Source organism: Oratosquilla oratoria, chromosome 17 (assembly GCF_046742065.1).
Source record: "Oratosquilla oratoria isolate Oo_2021 chromosome 17, ASM4674206v1, whole genome shotgun sequence".
Taxonomy (NCBI): Eukaryota; Metazoa; Arthropoda; class Malacostraca; order Stomatopoda; family Squillidae; genus Oratosquilla; species Oratosquilla oratoria.
The window spans coordinates 43,575,050-43,592,549 of NC_134793.1; the positions used below are offsets into that span (position 1 = coordinate 43,575,050).

The 17,500-nt window shown below is 35.9% G+C and overlaps 1 protein-coding gene across 6 annotated transcripts in view; it reads right to left on the reverse strand.

The window, feature by feature from the left end:
• The window catches only part of Nmdar2 (glutamate ionotropic receptor NMDA type subunit 2), a 671,980-nt gene that overhangs the window by 14,332 nt on the left and 640,148 nt on the right, over window positions 1-17,500 (reverse strand). For 4 of the 6 annotated variants that reach the window (XR_012967269.1, XR_012967266.1, XR_012967267.1 and 1 more), the window contains one exon: window positions 688-812. The exons of the other annotated variants lie outside the window; for them this stretch is intronic. The gene's annotated coding sequence lies outside the window, so the exon portion shown is untranslated. The remainder of the gene's footprint in view (window positions 1-687; window positions 813-17,500) is intronic. 6 annotated transcript variants of the gene reach the window in all.

Consider the following 17,500-nt stretch of genomic DNA (forward strand, 5'->3'; position numbering starts at 1 on the left):
ACCGTCACCTTTGCCCTATGTGTTTAGAGAATCGTTTGAGGGATCGAACCCGGGTCACCGTAATTAAGAGGTATTCAAAGCTCAAAGTGCCAGGGCGGCGCACTGTGTGTCCTGGATTTGCCTGAGTCTTCTTAGGGCCGAGCGGGTGAGTGCATTACACAGTACATGGAAGACATGACAAAGCTACCGGGAGGAATGAATGTACATGGGACATACGTTCAGTAGGAGACTACGTGCTCGACACACGGGTACACCGTGTAACGAAGAAACAACATCAAGTGCCCCGTCTTCTTCCTGTTCGTCAAATGGAAGGAATGTATGCGTCAGTGTATGGCGTACACTTGGAAGGAGGCGGCGGCGGCGGCAGAGGAAGAGGAGATGGAGGAGGAGGAGGAGGAGGAGGAAGAGGGAAAGAGGCATACTGGGTGGCACCTACGTCAGAGGGGAGGAGAACATGGAATCTCCCCATGATGTATAGATCGGACACGACGTGTCTTGCATGGCCGAGTCATAGGTTAAGGAGGGATGAGAGGGACGGGCAAGCCGAGAGGTTCAGAGTTGAGGCAACCCCCCCTCCCCCCTCCTTCCCCTCCTCACGGCCAGTAGAGAAGAAGAATGGTGGAGGGGGGTGAAGGAAACAAGACCATTGAAAGAGGACAGAGAATGAAATGTTTGACTTATGATCACTTTGGTGGAAATAGATGATCTTGGTCAGGCTAATCCACCTGGGCATCCATCACTCCATCCATCCGTCTGTCTACTCGAGCTGCAAGCCATTATCCATTGAACCGCCCGGTGGATAAGCGTTTAGCCTATGGGAGAAGGACACGGTAAAAGAGATGCTTAAAACGGTGGGAGAAAGCGGGCAAGAATAAGATGGAAAGGGACTTGTACCGGAAGCTGGCCAGAGGAAAAGGGAAGTAATCTTTGGTCAATTAGCTTGTCGGTGCTGCAAAGGCATAGCCGGTGGATTTTCCTTTTTCCTTTTTCGACAGCAAATATCCCAGTGCGCACAGATTGCCCAACTCATGGGCAGGGTACTGAGAAAACTAGAGAGCGCGTTATTTTTGTGGTGAGTCGTGTCAATCTGAAGATCAGAGGTGCGAGCACTATTTTGAAATGAAGTAGGTTATAGCTGGGGGAAGTAGTTCTTCAGGAGAAGAAGTTCAAACTTCAAATAAAAGGATGGGTGTGAGACTTGGGAGTGCTTCTTGTATCACACGGCGCGCACACACACACACACACACACACACACACACACACACACACACACACACACACAAAACGAAGGGGAGGCGTCAAAGGAGGAACCATTCCTGGACTTGGATCTACAAACAACTCGAGCGGGTACAATTAGTCTTCAAGGATAGGAAACCCACCTTTGGTAATCTCTCTCAGAAAATCACTCTTATTACCACTCTAATTATTTCCAACTTCTCTATAACTGTCGACAGGGGACATCTCGATCCACAATGAGGTCAAGCGAAAAAAAGGGAGGTGTTTACCCAAGTGAATTTTAAATCTTGGAACTGTATTACATTCGAACTGACTCTAATATGGTAAGATACCGGGAATGAACAGTGAAGAGAATTCGGTTAAGTTGACCAACAATAAAATCTAAAAGGTAGATTTCCAACTCTTCAAGGCCTCTTGCACGAGTTCGAATTCTTCGCGGATCTAAGGCAGCTCTAAGCTCAGCTAAACTGCTGAATTGCCTGGGGCAGCATCTTTGGATCATCACAATATATGAACAATACCCATAATCGAAATTATAAGAAAGAAGAAACTGAGATGGTTTGGGTAAGTATTCAAAAGTATGAAGAAGAATATGGTAAAGAAGGCTTATCTTGGAGAGTTCAACAGACCTAGGAGAAGACCACCGAAGGGAAAGAAAGATCTAATGGTTTCGGAAACGCATTTGAAGTTCTGGATCGTGGGAGATATTGCTACCCAAAACAGAGAAGAACGGAGACTTCCTGCACTTCATGGCATGACGTGAGGACGAAGGGTCCATACCACATACGCAATTGGTGGTAGTAGTAGCAGCAGGATGCTCGCTGGCCGAGCGAGTTTGAGCGTCGCTACTTGCGGCGGAGGTCGAGGTGACGGCAGTTGGAACTCTGCCGCCAGCGAGTTGGACCAAGGGCATGGTTCATTAAATTCCACACTACAAAGTCCTCTGTAAGGGGCACCGTCCTAGTCTCATGATAGGTAGGGAGTTTCGCGACGAACCAAGTCAGTAGCAATAATTATCTTTTGGATAGGGACCGACGATGGGTATCTGCGCGAGGTGGCCCTGCGAAGATCTCGTCAAATTCCCTACTTCCATTTGGAGGTGCAACCTCGAGGAGCTGACGTTCAGTCACCGGATTGTGCCTAAGATCTCTATTTGCCAACTTTGTAATTCCTTTACCTTTAAACACTAGGAGAGCTGACAGCCGGCGACTGCTTCATTCCTTCTACTCTCAACCGGCGACATAGGATCGATCCCAAACTAATACAACGCAAAACATCAATCCAAAGCTTCTTCCCAGAGATCTATGGAAGGATCACTGCCTGCTGTTCTGGGGCTGCGGGTCCCTACTCAACGAAAGTTGAGACAACAACTGATTGTTTGATTCTTTCTTTATCCTCCGCATACGTGGTTTCCAGGACATGAAAAATAGTTCGTCACCCATTTCTGTCTCTCTTCAGGGATTGTAGTCAACTGAAATTTGAAAGAGAAAGAGACTCTCTGCAGTTGCTAAAGCTATATAACTATTGTTTATCCAACCAAGTGCGATGCGTAGATCAGTACTAGAAAAAGTTGCAGTAAAACTAATACAGATCGAATGACTCAATTAGGCCGAGTCGTCACTAGTGAACAGTTGTACTGTACAGCGTACGTTACAAACGAACATAATGAAGAGTAAAGTATAGGCGAAATACTCGTAACTGTATCCTATAGAACACCAATATTGACCGAAAATGAGCGTAAAAACATTCTACGTGCGAATACTTTCACATGAGAATACTACAGATGAGAAAGGATACATGGATGAAAGAAAATTGTTCATTTTACTAAACTTGGTTTACTTTTACCCGTCAAAGATGTCATTGGTGCTTTCCTATAGGGTACTGATAGAGGTGCCTATTCAGATTTAAGGTTATGGTAAAAAGATTCTAAGAGAGGCTCGTATCCTTATAAGGGAAGGATCATGTCAGTATAAAGAATGGGGTGCCGAATTAGAAAATCACTCATGTTGGTCCGGGTCATGTGTGTGTTGGGCATTATGTAGTTCGCTGCAGGTCACATATGGTCAAAGTCACTTTTAAAGAAGCCATATAATTCTCTGAACTCAAGAAAATAATATATATATATATATATATATATATATATGTATAAATATATTTATAAATATATACATATATGTGTATATATACATATATATATATATATATATATATATATATATATATAAGAATGGAGGAGATTGCAAGAGACCATAAGACCTAAACTAGACAGTTTCATGTCCTTTATCATTTGTCACCCTTGTCTATATAGTTATCTATTCTTCTCCTAAAACAATCAGTTGTTCCAGCGCTCACCACATGGTCACTAAGTCTATTCCATTCGTTAACTACTCTTTTGCAGTGTGTGTTGGCTTACTGTACTCTAAATACGTGCTTTTGGTTATGGGACGTGGCATATACAACAATTCGTAGCCAAATTTAGGTAAGAAAAGGGTTCTAAAAAGTGTGACGTGGAGAGCAAAAAATCACATTATAAAAATATAGCTATATGGTAGTGTGTTTGGACTACGTGATTTCGTAGTGGGACCCAAGTTCTAGGTCTTTGGATTAGTATGAGTGTTGATCGATGTTACACAAACGTTTAATAGGCAACACAAGAAATGACAATGCTGAGCCACTTTACAGAATTTCTTGGTGACCATTCAGTGTGCAAAAGAATCCACATTAAGCTATACAATACCTAATGATAACGAATTGCAAAAGTATGATCAATGAAGTTCGTAAAAACACTAGCCAAAATTTAATGAAGTTTAAGCTACAGCCTAATAAAAACCACTACAAGAGCTAGGGCTTACTGACTGGTTGACAGGATCGACGGAAAACATGTTTAGATGTGGAAATTTGCAAACCATAGTGAGATAATCCATACTTACATTAGATTTAAACAAACACTTCTTCCTAATCGAGTTAAAAAGATAATTTCATAAATTTATTAACAGTCAAGGTTATCAGCAAGTTATTTGATAACCCAAAGAATTTTGAAAATAAGGCAAAAAACGCAACAACTCGAAAAGAAATGAAAAATACAATAGTGGTAAAAGAATTATTCAATTTTGTATGCTTCCGTTAGTATCTCATAAGAGTCAACTCTAATATCTGAATGTAGGTATTTGCAAAGAGCTGTATTATTTCTCCATCTCTGATTGAAGTATCTCAAAGTTAACTTTGAAATAGAAACACTTGGAAAGATATAAACAAAGTTAAGGTTACCGGTAAATGAACATCAAAGGCTAACGGAAACAAAATAGAAATTAAATTATCACTGAATTAGTAATTAGTCCTACAGTCCTACAGGATGAAAAGCAAAAACCAGGGGAATGCAGACCCCCGAGTCTAACTTCGATCGTATAAAGACTGACGAAAACAGTCACAAGAGATGGCATCAAACATCATTCAGAAAGTAACTGACTATTGAATAAAAGCCAACACAGTTTCAAATGTAAACGTTCTTGCACAACTACTTAATCGAATTTCACAATGTAGTGTACCAAACTATGGCAAAAGAATAGTGTAATTTTGAATATATCTAAACTTGAACAGGGGTTTTGGTAATGCAAAAGTTTGCGTAACATGGGGTTAGAGTAGTTTACTATGATAGATTAGCATAGAGTCATACAGTTGTAGACAATACGTTGTCCTGAATGGCAAATGGTGGCTGGAGTGAGGTGCCTTAGGGTCTTTTTCTTGCGCCACTTCTCTTTGTGTATGGCATATCGTGGGCATTTTTTGGGTATGAAATATTGTACGCAACAGAAAATAATCACTCAAAATTATCTAATGATTGAAGAGTATTTATACAAGCTATCGCAATGGCCTGAAAAAATGGCTAATAAAGGATGACGCTGGGTACACAAATAAAAAAAATATATATAATTATGGGACATTGTGACAAGTTGAAGGTGGAAAAAGAAGTCACGGGTCTAGTTTCGAGTTTTTGAGTTTATTCCTGACCGGTTTCGCTCTATGCTTCACATTCGCTCTGAAGAAGCATAGAACGAAACCGGTCAGGAATAAACTAAAAAACTCAAAACTAGACCCGTGACTTCTTTTTCCACCATCAATTAAATGTAAGATTTTACTTGTAACCTTAAACGAAAATGGAGTCTTGATGTAATCATTATCAACGATTTTGTATCATCTAAACATTGTATTTCTCTTACAGAAAGCAAATTAAATTTCAGGTCTATGATACACAAGCATTACTGACCATTTGTCCGTCCATATTTGGAATATGATATTAGATAAGGTTCTTCAGTGACTTTAGTGATATATTAGAAAGAGTATACCCATGAATTACTCAAAACTACTTGTAATGCTTGAATACGTTGACTAACTAACGACGCAGAGGCTCAGAATATTCCAAGCCTTCACGATCCTTAGGGGAAATGATGACGTCTGTACTGGAAAACTCTTCACAGTGAATACAAACCGGATGAGAAACGACGAGAGGCAGAAGCTCTCAGGATGTAGAAATGTTCGAGATGTAGGCCAACTGCAAAGGCAACTGTACATAAAATAGTTTGAATTTTGAATAAACACTCAGGAGAAATTCTGTATCAATAGGTGTACACAAAGTCAAATACGTTATAAATCCATAAGTAAGAAACATTACTACCATGTATAGAGTGAAATGTTGTATTAAAAATTCCTAAAATATTGAGCGATGCTAAAAAAATGAATGCGATGTCAGGCAGATGAGAAGAGTGAAAAAGACAACAAACCGACGCTGAAAAAAGAAAAAGAAAAAGAAAATGGATTTTTTTTTATACACAGGAACTAACTTGGGCTAGTAGGATATTCCAATTTCGCAAAGGAGTTGGAAACTAATTCAGTTTCTGTTTCAAGTAGCCAGACATAACTTAGATACATGCAAACATTCCAAACAGATTGAGAAAACTGAAATAATATACTCAGCAGATATACTTTAATGGAAATTTATGCACGCAGGCAATCTATATATATATATATATATATATATATATATATATATATATATATATATATATATATATATATATATACAAGTACCACAAGTGGGAAAAGTAATGGAAAAGGAGAAGTCACGTTTTGATAAGAGGCAGCTATAGTTAAAAAAAAAAAAAGAAAGACAAATTAAGAGAATCCACTAGCTGATGATGTTAGTACATACTATTCTAATTCATTCGGCAGTCATATCGCAATAATCATCACTTCACGCAGGTTTGTAAATTTTAAGATGAATGTATTCAAATGTGTATATATATGTATACGTGTGTGTGTGTGTGTGTGTGTGTGTGTGTGTGTGTGTGTGTGTGTGTGTGTGTGTGTGAAATAACTAAAATAAAAGTTTTATAGCTATATCAAAAGATAGACAAAAAATGTTAGAAATTATATTGACCCAGTGATATTTGTTAATAATTAACTAAAAAAATGGACATTGTACATTAGACAAATGTTCATGATCGAATCCATAAACGAAAAAGCTCAAAATGAACCCTAATCATTACAAGTCGATGGAATGAAACTTCCTCATTTCTGTGGATATGACATCTGAAAGCATCAAGGCCTGATAGATGTAATACAGCAACTTCGAAGGTCAAATTGATATGGTAATTATATTAGAAATGATTAAATATAAAAAAATGCATCACGATCTGAGATATACTAACGGAAATGAAAAAAAATATATATATATACATACATTTATATTATATATAATATATATATATGTATATACATGTATATATATATATATATATGTATATGTGTATATATATATATATATATATATGCATATGTGTATGTATATATGTATATATATATATATATATATATTTTTATATATTTCTATATATTTTTATATATATATATATATATACACACATATATATATAGACATCCTCAGGGTACATGTACCCTGAGGATGTCTGAATAGACGAAAGCGCTTGGTCATCAGTTTATCTTTTTCCTTGGTGGTTTTTCCGCATATTTAGAATCACGAGTTTATGTGATTTATCATGCATATTCATGTATATGTATATATATATATATATATATATATATATATATATATATATGTATATATGTTTATATATATTATATATATTATATGTATATATGTTTATATATATTATATATACATATATTGACTATATTATGACAAATAAGATTGAAGGTGAAAGAAGTTGACGAGGAGAAATGGGGGAATTTTACGCCTTAACGTTTCGACCCGAAGGGTCTTGATCACAAAGCGTTGTGATAAAGACCCGGCGGGGCGAAACGTTAAGGCGTAAAATTACCCCATTTCGACAAGTCAACTTATTTCACCTTCAATCATATACATATATATACACATTTATATATATATATATATATATATATACATATATATACACATTTATATACGTATATATACATATATATATACACACATTTATATATATATATATACATATATATGTATAAATATGTATAAATATATATATATATATATATATTGTATAAATATATGTATACATATATATATGTATATATATAATATATACATATATATATATGTGTGTGTATATACATACATGTATATATATACATTTATATATATATATATGATTTGGATGATAGAGAACATAAACACAGGGGAAGGCTTGGAACCCTAAACACTCGGAACCCTAAACACTAACGTTTCGTTCGCGTAGAAGTTCTACGCGAACGAAACGTTAGAGGGTTTAGGGTTCCGTGCCTTCCCCTGTGTTTATGTTCTCCATCATCCAAATCATTTGTCAAAAATACTTATCCATATATATGTATATATATATATATATATATATATATATATATATACAGATATATACATATGTATATATATAAATATATGTACATATATATATATATATATATACATATGTATATATAAACATGTATATATATGTATATATAAACATATGTATATATATATACATATGTATATATAAACATGTATATATATGTATATATAAACATATGTATATATATACTGTACACATGTATGTATATATATGTATATACATATATATATATGTATATATATATATATATATATATATATATATATATATATATATATACATGAACTTTACAATGCCTCTATCTTCAAACATAGGACTGAGAAGCTTATGATACCGTCTTATAGTAGGGATGGCTACACTTCACTAAACTTCCATCGCATAGAATTAAAAATTTGGTAAACAGTCATAAACACCATTTTGTTGTGAAAGGCAAATTTTCTCACTGGAAATATAACAAGTGGAGTGCCTTAGGTTTCAGTTCTTAAGCTACTTTTGTTCACAATAGATATGCATGAGAAACTATAAATTAGAATTCGCTGTGTCTAAATTTGTTGTCGGTACATTACTACTATAAAGATTTTCAACTGGATATAAACGAGACAAGAAACTGTGACCTTAATCAGGTCGTAGATTTGGTAAAAACCAGGTAGAAACATCTTCACCAATCGCGTGGTCAAAAAAGTGGCCGCAGATGTGATCGCATGTAGTAAAGTCCATAGATTTGTGTATACCTGTATATTATATTATATTATATTATATTATATATATATATGTATATATATATATATATGTGTGTGTGTGTGTGTATATATATATATGTATATATTATATTATATATATATATGTATATATATATATATATGTGTGTGTGTGTGTGTATTTATATATATGTATATATATAATATATATATATATATGCATATATAAATGCAATATGCTACGAGGAGCGTACGGTGGGAGGCGTTTAGGTGAGACCGATTCTGTCAATTTTGTCTTATGTGATCGGACTGTGAGGATACGTAGTAGCTACCGGTTGCCGCTGGGCAAATACCGTCAAGGATGATTAAGAATGTGTATGTATGCACCAAAGGTGTCTTAGCAGCACGATTGTGAACGTCACGGTAGGGATGAGGCACCATGCATGCTTAGACGAATTGGTACGAGAGGAAAAGGCAATTGGATTCTTGGTTCTCCTGCACATACTTCTGGTCATAGCTGACGTGGTGATTCTTGGAAAGTCGTAGCAAAGAGCGTGTGTCAAATGGTTATTGCATTGAATGTAGGATGCATCTTTACATATTGTTTTTATTAACCAAATATGAAAAGAAAGCATTTGGAAATAGAAATATGAGGCATTTCGTTCCGCGGAATATTGTTTTTATTAACCAAATATGCAAAAAAAAAAAAAAAAGCATTTGGAAATAGAAATATGTGATATTTCATTCCGCGAAAAAAGAAACGTCCATATTTAGAAACGTGATATATAGGTGACGGAAATATCAGAGGTTGAACTACACGTAGCCGCAGGATTATTGGTAGTCGACAAATGTGCAGCGCTCAGAACAGCTAATACTAATATGCCGATTAATCTAGATGTAAAATTATTCATGCTGCGGTAGTATCTACTTTACAATATCGGACTGAATCTTGGGTCTTGGCTAATTGATAACTTTAGAGATCTTACGAGTTAACAAGTTAATAGAATGCCTCTTTACGGTGAAATCAAGAAGCTAAAACGACTTAACTGAATCTGTAGACATACTGTTCCTTATGAAAAATATAAGAATAGAAATAAAGTTTGAAATCAAAACTTGTCATACATGATGTGAAAAAATTTCATTATAAAAAGATTCTGATGACAAATCACTCGACTTACAAATCCGATTTCAGCCTCATTTTAAATATTCTTGACACATATACGAATAAGATATTCATTCCAGAATATATACGCTTGGTCTTTGCTAGGTTTTTGCCGACGTCACACGAGAGCAAGGTCGAGATGGGATGGCTGGAGACGCACACTCAGTGAGCAGAGGTGCTGGCTGAATAGCGTGGATGAGGTGCAGATTCTCATGATGCTCACACTGAGTGGCACGCGCTGCTCTACTGCTCATTGACACATCTGTATCATACATTTGTACACCTTCAAGTCGATAAGGTATAAAGGTTATTGATAAAGGTCATTAAGATTGAAGAGCAGACCTTCATGGCTTATGATTGAGGTTTCTTTGTATATATGTACATATATAGTGTGCATAGGATGAGCCTAATTACATGGCTTGTACTCAATTCATTTTCATATTCATCACTGTATAATTTGTATCTTATCTGTTATTTCTAGCTCCAGGCAAAGGGCCTATTTAAGTCTCCCTGTAAAGGCCGACGTAATTATTATTACTATTCATTTATTTATCTATTTTTTTCACCAACTACAAACTTGTTAATACAAATGTCTTTTCTTTTACCTGTGTCATGAAAAAAAAAATGACGGGGGATTGTGATGGTTACTGAAGCATTCCGATTGTCATCTGCCTGGAAAACTTCCCTCTCTCCAACCAGAAAGTGACTTATTCAGTCCAATAATTTCTTCCTTTGATTCCCAGCTTCTATAGCAGCCTCTCATGTGGTCTGTTGTCGAATGTTTTCCTTTTTAAGCATTATCAAAGTTTGTGAAACAATTAATGGGATTTTTGTTGGAATCTTTCTTCCATACCATCTTCTGGCTTTATACTTCGCAGAAGAAAAATACAGAGCGAAGGGTGTGAGGCTGGAGGACGTGGAGGCTTTTAGGCTCTGTTCACACTAACCGTTTGAACCGCGTGGATACCACGGCGGTACCGCATAGTCAAGAAAAAAAAACTGCGCGATTCACTGTGAAAGCCTCCATTGAAATGCATTGTAATTGAACCGCCGCGGTTAAAACCGCTAGTGTGAACAGGGTCGCGTGTGAACGGAGGAGTGGATACGAAGAGGTGATGAAATTGAAGGGTTTTAAATGTGTGTGTGTGTGTGATTTGACTCGGCTGCTCCCCCTAAAAGGGGAAAAAGGTGGTATGTATATTTAAAGATAGGGAGTTTGATACACACGACTTCCTTGCTCTGATAGCAAGTTACTTTTTTGACATTCAGTAATGTTTCTCTAATTGTTTAGTTCATCTCTTCTTGGTTAGTTTCTCGTTATGTCTTGTATAAAACGCTCGAGAATGAAACTGGTCCATAGTTATTTTACTTTTACTTCATTTTTTTTTATTTATCTATTTAGTTGTATTGTTTTTTTTTTTTAAGATTTTATCTTTTGACAACAAATTTTGGAAAAAAGGTGGTAGGGTAGTTCAGTTTCTCTTAACATTTATTTAGAAACCAGTATAAAACCACGTTCGAGCTCACAGATTCTTTACTTCTGGTTTGAGTATTTTTTCAGACATCTTTTCTTGACAGCTTCATCTGTCTTCTTTCTTTTGTCCTGTTCTCGCCTTCCTCTTGAAGATACTCCTCTTGTTTGAAGGATTCGTTGAGATTAGCGTCCAGGAATTCGTGCATCGTTTATTTTCTCATATGTGATGAATTATAAATAAATACCTCTATATGTATATATATATATATATATATATATATATATATATATATATATATATACATATATACGTACATATAAATATATGTATATATATATATATATATTTATATACATATACATATATGTATATATATATGCATATATATATATATATATAATATATATAATATATATATATATACATATACATATACATATGTATATATAATATATATATATATATATATACATATACATATGTATATATAATATATATATATATATGTATATATATTTATATATATATATACTTTTTGTATTCTTTTCTTTTTTCTTGTTCTTTATTTCTTTGCGTCCATGTGATATCTCTAGGACCTTTAATTTCTTTGTAAAGGGATTTTGCTCTTTCCTTACTCTTGATATTATATATATATATATATATATATATATATATATATATATATATATACTCGCACGCACGCACGCACACACACACATACATATATATATATATATATATATATATATGTAAATATATATATATATATATATATATATATATATATATATATATAGTCAATTATGCCTGACAAAACGTTTTTATATATTTTTTCGCTTTCCTCCTTCGGGTATTGAACCAAGCCTATTTTTTCTATTTTTTCTTTTTTGTTTTATTTTCTTTAAGTCTTTGCTGGGGCTTCATCGATTTTTGTATCTATTCACTCTTTCACTGCATTTTTATGGAAATTTTTCTCGTTGGCAAATTACGTCACTTCTTTGCATGATGTGTTCCCATTCCCTCTTCCTGGAATAGCTCAACTCTCCTGCCCTCTTTATACTCTTCTTTCTCTTCCTCTTTGTCGTAACTTATCACGAAGTTCAACTCCAAGAGAATGTGGTCACTCCTCTCTGGTGGTACATTACAAAGTTTGCCGTTTTGTTTTTCTCGAGCCTCGTTAAGCGAAAGTCGAACATGAAATGTCTGACCACTCCTTCAAGTGTTGGAGGCAGACTGCTGTGTCACCCACTTCCTTTTTTCTTTTCGTTTCAGTTAATGTTACTCCTATCAAGCTTACTGCCGTGCGAGTCCCTCTTTGCAGCGATGGGTTTCTCTCGGCTGAATAAAACCGTCTGGCTGTAGCTAGGATGACTACAGAGTTGTAAAATGAAGCGGCAATGTTAAACGAGAAGGGAACGACATAGAAGGGACCTCTTTCGGTGGTTATAGTCAGCTGAATAAATTCACCTGGCGGCAATTAGAATAAGTAATAAAACCGTAAAATGGCGAAAGGGTTCAAATTTTTCGGCATCAATGATCTCTATTTCTTCTTCGTGCATCTCGTAGTATTTCTTCATATCCTTCTTTTTCTTCTTGCATATTCATCATCCCTCCACTCTGACGTCCACGTCTATCCCTTCTCCATAGATTAAAACCTGGTAAAATTATCGTTTTCCACATCCTCTCTTCAAGTTCTGTTTCCACTGTACATACTACATCCAGTTTGTTCCCCTCTATTCAGTCTCCTTTCCGTAAGAACTTGGAGATTAATCCAGCTAGATTATGATACATAACATTCTTTATTATCCTCTTTAAATTCTTCTTTTACGTAAAAATATATATATATTTCTTTCCTTGTTTGCTTCTGTATTGAATTCATTTGCTAGGTCCCAGTTTTCATTATTCATCGAGATACTTGATCAAACGTTCTCTTTTGTCCGTATTCATGGTTTTCATTTCTATTTTCTATGTCGAAGAGCCTTTCGGCTGCCTCTCTCTTCCGGAATCCAGATATCCGGTGTTCAATATCATATATTCCCCCCTCTGCTGCATTCATATGTTTACATGCCTGCCTCCATTTCCAAATTCTTTATCAACTTCGTTACGAAATTTCTCCCCCAGCCCCTTCTCTCTCTTTTTTTTTTTTTCTTTTGTGAAGACCGTCATGAGGAGGATTTTGCTTCTGTGATCAGCGTTGGACTTGTCACTTCACTCCCTTCCATTTTCTTCTCTCTTCCCAACATTTCTCTCAGTTTCTCTTTTCTCATTATGCTTCTCTTTCCTCTTGCTCCTCGATTTCTTTTTGCAGCGCTCTTACTCTGCCAAGCCCTCCTCCAACCTTTTACCGCAGGCACGCCGCCTCGCCTCCCCTTCTGGCAACCTTCCACACCTTGCCAACCATCCTTTATTTTCGTGGTTTGCGAGGCTGGGTCTTGCTCGGACCTCAACCAAGCAGGTGGTCTGCAACAGTTCATATATGAACGCAGGAATCGGTGTCCACGGCATAATGCCACTGCTGTGACAACACCCAGCGGAGCTCACTTCCACCCTCCGCAACTATCTTGTTTGTTGAATGGCCTCAGTCTCTGGCCTAGTGATCTTCTCTCCTGTGTCTTCTGTCGCCCTTAAACCACCTCCACTTCTAGTCATCCATCTCGTCTTCTTCTTCTTCTTTTGGAGAACACGTGACTGACCGACCTCGGGTCTCCACGGCAGCGTCGAGCAAAGGGATACTGAAATCACCACACCAGAACGGTATACACCCAGAAAAATAACAATAATCTGCTCACCACTGAATGTTTATTGTCACTTTGTATATCTACTTTGACGTGCATTTCTGATCTTTTCGTAGTTATCAAAACTCCCACACGTGTTCTTCTTATATTTCATGACATGGCTGTTCTTCCCTATTCATCACTCTCCTCTGCTTCTGTTTTTTTTTTATGTTTCAAATGCCAAATTCTCAATAGTTAATTTTTTATGCTTTGTTATAACTGAGTAGGTCTTAAATACAAATTTTTCTTGTCTCATTTAGTATTCCGCAAAACCTCATTCTTCCTTACCTTCATTCACAGACAGGGTGGTGAAAGGATTTGATGGGGCTAGTATTCCGGCAGTCACCATCCACTCGCCGCCGATTGTCAAATTAAACGTGAATCGGAGGGAGTTATCTAGCCGTTTTCTTGGATTATATATATATATATATATATATATATATATATATATATATATATATATATATATATATATATATGTTTGTTTTTAAATTATACACATTTCGTTCACCCCTCTTCGGTGATCGAACGCTTGGCGTTCTGAACTGGTCGCGACGCAAAAAATACGGAGCGCTTCACGAATCTCTCTCTTTCTCTCTCTCTGTGTGTGTGTGTGTGTGTGTGTGTGTGTGAGTGTGTGTGTGTGTGTGTGTGTGTGTGTGTGAGTGTGTGTGTGTTTATATGTCTTGGATTAAGTGTTGTAATCATGAACGATAACAATTACTCTCTCAGACGAGATTTCAGAGCTCGTATAATCCAATCTCTGGGTAATGCTGTGATCTTACACACAGCATAGGCCCATCCTCTTCCTCAAGGGGGACAATAACGACTTGTAGTGTTTCTGAAAGTTCAACACTCTGAAAAAGTCGTGAATTCGGTCCTTCAGTGTACTGTATGTGTATGTGTCTTTGCTTGTTTGGGAGTGCGTGCGCGGGTACGTATGTAGGTGTTAATGTACTTGCGCATTGTTTATCTACTTATATTCACCTCAGTAAGTTTTACATTTCTGAATAAATATCTCAATGTTCTGTATTTTTTCTATATATTCAATAGCATTTAATTTGTCTTGAAGTGGTGTAGTTGATCTCGTAGCCAATGGGCAAGTCTTAGTGCTCTAATTTTACTGTTTTTGTGTAGGGGTATGTATTAGCGTGTACGTGTACTTTTGTATATTTCGTATGTTTTGTATATTAGCGTGTATGTGTATTTTTGGACATTTGAGCATACAATAGAGGAAATTCACAAGTTAGCTCTTATCGGGTGTCTCTGCTGGTAGTGTACTCCGTTTAACTTATTATTTTTTGAAAACCAAAAGTTTATGCACACTTCTTTCCTTATAACTTTTATTACATTTTTTCTTTACTTTTGACGCCAGTACATTGTTCCCTTTACCTATAGCTCGCTTAAATCTGACGCCTTTTTCCATGATGATCAGTTTTGACCATTCTCAATTTTTTTTTATATTATCAGCTATAGTTTCTCCAATTCTTTTTCTTACTCTCATGGCAATTCCCACAGACTGTCATTTGGCTTAGATGCATCTTTCTCATTATCAGTGCTGTATACGTCTTGTATGTAATTCGTGATTTTTCTATCTAGGTCAATGTGATGAAAGTCTTAGTTTTATCATAGATCATGACAATACTGGCTATGTGTTCATTTAGATAAAATCTTTTAACTCGTTTTATCAGATCTCCCATTTCTACCTTTCTTCACTTTCTAACATAATCATTCTGTTTTGGCTTTTCCTTTAATTATACTATATTGGCGAGAAAATCTACTCGCCATCTTTGACTTCAGTCATATATTTGGTCTACAGCTGATGCGAAAGTTTCGATTGGTTAACCACATGTTACTTATTAATCTGTTCATTTATCTATCTTATTTGTCTACCTATTCGTTTTGGTAGCACTCCATTTCTTCAGTTGAATCATTCCTATATGTAAGAAACACAACCGGAGACATCACCGATCACTGAGTTTCTCTTGCCGTCTTTCCTTATTTGGAGTGTTCTCCACGAATTGTTGGTCTTATCTTCCTCCTTTCCATGATGTCTTTGATCCATTCCAGCATCTTGTGCCTGGTTCCACCCGAGTTCCTTGTGATTCACTATATATACTTTTTTAAGTCCAACTACGTACATTCCGTGTACTCGTTTCTATCTTAAAATGTATCTGGAGAATTGTCTTTAAAGTTGGGGAAGCTTGCATTTCATTTTCTGGATCCAAAATCTAAGTCTAGTACTTTTTTTTCTCTTGTTAGGGGGTTCATCCATATCTCTAATTACCTATGATACAATTTTGCATAATATACTTGCAACATTCATCGATTTGCTGTTGGGTGGATTTTCCCCCTTCATCGTATGGGAACTGTGCTAGTTTTCATCCAAAGAGAATTTTGACTCTGCGCTTCTGTGTCATATATGCGCTTTCTACTTCACCTTTAGTATGCTTACCGACACCTATTTACACTGTTTTCCATGTTCTATATTTCGTTCTTCCTCGACTCTGTTATGTTATGGTGTTCGTTGGGTTTTAGCATGTACTGGTTTGTTCCTTCGTTTTACATTTCTAGTGAACTTTTAGACTAATGGCCTCTACTTCCTTGACATAGTTCTCCTCTTGTCATTCGACGATGCCAACAACTTTAATGATTCCGATACGAGTCCCGATACTACTCTAAACTTCCGATTCCGTTACGAGTCCGATTCCGATATCTGCAATGATTATATTTCATGGTTATTTTCAGGACCTGCAGTTGCCTTGGGAAACTCATACTTTATGAACAAAATCCATTTATTAATCAGTTATCGGAATCGGAAGTTTGGAGCAGTATTGTGCTCGTATCGGAATGGTCATTATTATTATTTTTTATATCGTCATTCTTCTTGTCACTATCATCTTTATTATCACTATCATGATTATCAATATTATTATCACTATTATTATTATTATCATTATTACTACCAATATTCGTATCATTATTATCATTATAACCATCAATATCATTATTACTAATATTTCAGTTATTATCACAATCATCACCATTATCATTATTACTATCATTATCACCATCACTATTATTATTATAATTTTTACATGTGTGCTTTTTTCTTTCCACTTCCCTCGCCCGCCATTCCCATCCCAGATTCTATTAGAGGTTATTAAGTTTCCGGTTCAATTTTCATGAAAACCTTTGGAGTCATTAGCTTCGTTCTCTGGATCAGAGATCTGAGCCCTTGCCCTTTCTCTTTCTTCCTGATTTTTACATTTCTTTCTCTCTGTATACATATGCA